At 39.1% G+C, this 3,459-nt stretch overlaps 1 protein-coding gene across 1 annotated transcript in view; it reads right to left on the reverse strand.

The window, feature by feature from the left end:
- PTPRM (protein tyrosine phosphatase receptor type M) overlaps positions 1-3,459 on the reverse strand; it is a gene marked incomplete at its 5' end in the record, with an annotated part of 332,499 nt that overhangs the window by 269,305 nt on the left and 59,735 nt on the right. The window lies entirely within an intron of this gene.

Below are 3,459 nucleotides of genomic sequence, written 5' to 3' on the forward strand. Positions count from 1 at the left end.
AATGTATGAAAGAAGAAAAATGCAAATAAGAAATAATGGGGCAATAAGGATAAATACTCTAAAGAAGAATAAGGGGGAAAATGTAAATAAATAGAAGATTACTGTTACGAAGTTGATGTTAAAATATATATTGTGTATATATGTGTATTATGTTTTGTTTTGTTTTGTTTGTCGGTTTAAATAATAAAAATTATTAAAATAAAAAAAATAAAAAAATAAAATAAATTGAAATTGAGACTGACATCTTATTTATGATTATGAAATAAGATTGTTTCATAAGGCTTTTATACCTAGTTTGTTGACCAGTACTGTTGACCTAATCAGACTTCATTCTGCATTTGGACTTAATAAAGAATTCTGGCTGGTTTAAAAATGAAAGCCCTAATCTTCTTGAAGGCATGCAAAAGTCAGAAAGGAAATTAAAGTTGTTTTTTAATTCAGATGTATAATGCTAAATTATGGTCTGGAATTATGTTTTAAAAAGATCCATACATACCATCATTTTTTTTATATAAATGCCTACAAATATGAAAACATTTATGTATGATAAATCCCCAAAATGCAGAAAAAACACTAGCATTATTTTTATTTCTGTGGCTTAATCATTCAATACTAACCGCAAAGCCTGAAGGGGTACTCATAAAAGTGCACTGAGTTTTACTTTACTGGTAATAATAAATTAAAATCACATGCTTCATTGAAATAAGCAATTTTTGGTGAAACCTAATTAAAGAAATGTAAATACTATGTAATTGTTTATCAGTAACCAGGTAAATGAGCTTAAAGACTTCATAATGATGTTAGTTAAATGTAATCTGTTCCAAGGTTAGTACACTGTTTAAATAGGCTTTTTAGGTCACATAGAATGATCTGCATGTGGTCTCATAAAAGCTAAAGCACAAGCAACAGGGATTACCATAATTACTTCATCAAACTACAAGTAGCTAATGGGATTATACCCTAAGGGTAAGCAATTATTCCCTGCATACAGAATAAATGTGCTGAGAGAGGTGGAAAAGAGCAAATATTATAGCAATATGATAAATACTTCCAACACTGTGAAGACCAATGGCAGTAAATGGCTATAGCTTTGAAGAATCTGAGTTTCTTTGCCTCATTTTCCTCTTTCTCTGGCTATATTTTTGTTGACCACTCCTTTTTCATCTTACACACACAATACATACACCACACACGTATATACATATATACACACACACACATAGATATTCAACATATTCCTTTCTAACAAATCAATGTTATACAAAGCACAGTAAAGGAATAGGAAATGGAAAGGCAAAGATATTAAAAGTATGAGCTGAGAAACAGATAAGGAAACATAGTTCAAAATAGTTTACATGCAAACCGTTTACTGTAATTCTGCACCATTCTACCCTTGCAAATTATCCATGCTTCCACTTTCTACACACAGTATATGGCTTTGTAAATTGCTTTTTGTTCTTTCAATTTCTCATTTCTATCTTTTGCATGATCAATGAAGGTCAACAATTCTCTTGATCTTTCCCATCATCTACATTCCTTAACTCTGTCTTTATGCCAAATCACATGTGGACTGACTGCGCGCTTTTATATTCTCCTAAATAAACTGCTAGGGCAGTAAAGACCAGAACTGGGACCAGAATTTTTGTTCCTAAGCAATATGGTTGTAAAGTGTGATGTTACATAACCGTATTGCTCAGACTCAGCAATCCCGTCACTTCCCATTGCTATTGTTAACCGAAAATAATGGGTCTCTATATGCATACCCACATGAAGCCATGTCATTCTGGGCTTGGTCTCTCCCAACCCCATGCCATAGTAAGGTAAGGGACTGTCTCCTCTTCAACTCCCCCTACTCACCTGTCTTTCCTCCATCTTCCCCTATTGGCCACCCTACACGCTGCCTTGTGGAGCAGCAAGGAGTCCCAGAACCATGCAGCTCTGGGACTGCTTGCCATGCTGTAGTTCAGGCTTCTTGGCACACTGCAATACTGGAGTTGTAAGAAGTTTGAGCCACAACACAGTGTGAAACTGCCAACCGGAACCGTGGCACAAGCCACTGCCCTAGGAAACTCTAGCTGTTTCAGGAAGCCCCGACAGCAGAGTCAAAGCTGCTGAACCAGGAAGCCCCAGGCAGCTGCCCTCGCTGCCCTGCACTCCAACACCCCGGCTGACCTTCATTGTCTTCTTATTCCTGCTGTGGATAAGGCATATCCACCCTGGCCTTTCCTAAAGCAGCTGGTAGCCAGCCACATGATCTTCCCCAGATCTCATGAGGAAAGCCTGGTGCTTGCTCTTCTCCAAACAGTGCGGCCCATTCTCACAATGCTTCAGAAGACCTCAGAAACTTTTTAAAATGCTTTCTAAGGATCGTGAAAATGGAGCACACTATTTGAAGAATAGTGCAGTTTTGGAGAAAAGGCCTGGCATGGCCAGCAGCTGCTGTCAGAAAGCCATGCCAAAGATGCACTTTATCAACAGCAGAAGAAAGGCAGCAAAAGTCAGCTGGGCGCAGCTGGGTGCAGCAGGGCCTACAGAATGCAGAGCACTGGGAACAACTGAGGCTTTGCACTGTGATTCTGGGGCGGCTGGCCATGCTGTGGGGCTTGAGATGCCATTTCTCAGTGGCAGCAGTGATGCTGGGGCTGAAGTAGAGGCCTGGGAGCAGTGGCAGCTGGATGTTATGGCTGAAGGCCCCAGGTTTCTACTTCAGCCCCAATCCTGCAACTGCCACCAAAGAGTGTTGCTATACAGGGTGATTAAAAGAGCCCAGGAGGTGGAAATAGGCAGGTGGGAGGAGCAGGTGTTCTCATAAATGGAAGCAGGCTGCCAAGCATTTGAATTTGGTTACATGACTGTGGATGCATTGAAAAGTCCATAACTTTAAGAACCAGACATGTCATTTTGGTTCAGCACTGTTATAACTTTTGAGTGATCACTGAATGAATGGTCGTAAGTCAAGGACTACCTCTATAACAAAGCAGACAGAAACATGCTGTTGTATACAAACCTTTTTACTCAATTTCTCAATTACTCAATTTACTTACTCAATTTCCTACATGTGTTAAGTTTTGCGAGAAACAGATTAATCTACTTGCTCTAAACCAGGGGTTCCCAACCAGGAGTGCTTGCACCCCCTGGGGTGCAAGACGATATTCCAGGGGGTGCGAAAACTTGGGTTTAGAAGTTTCAAAATTATAGTGTATATACATAATTCGTTATTTTGAACTTTTGTAAGGGGTGTGAGAATGTATCAGAAGCATTCTAGGGGTGTGGGGTATAGAAAAGGTCGGGAGCCACTGCTCTAAACCTTCCCTTTTGATGTATATCATTAATTCATTTTTGTCTGCCTAAAACACAAGTACCTTACGATTAATATATCAATTTTCTGAGCCACATTCTTTGTTGCATTATACAATCTGTAGAACATTTTGTATAAATCAGTTGGGCCCTCATTCCTTA

Source organism: Protobothrops mucrosquamatus, unplaced genomic scaffold (assembly GCF_001527695.2).
Source record: "Protobothrops mucrosquamatus isolate PMUCROS unplaced genomic scaffold, P.Mucros_1.0 scaffold233, whole genome shotgun sequence".
Classification (NCBI taxonomy): Eukaryota; Metazoa; Chordata; class Lepidosauria; order Squamata; family Viperidae; genus Protobothrops; species Protobothrops mucrosquamatus.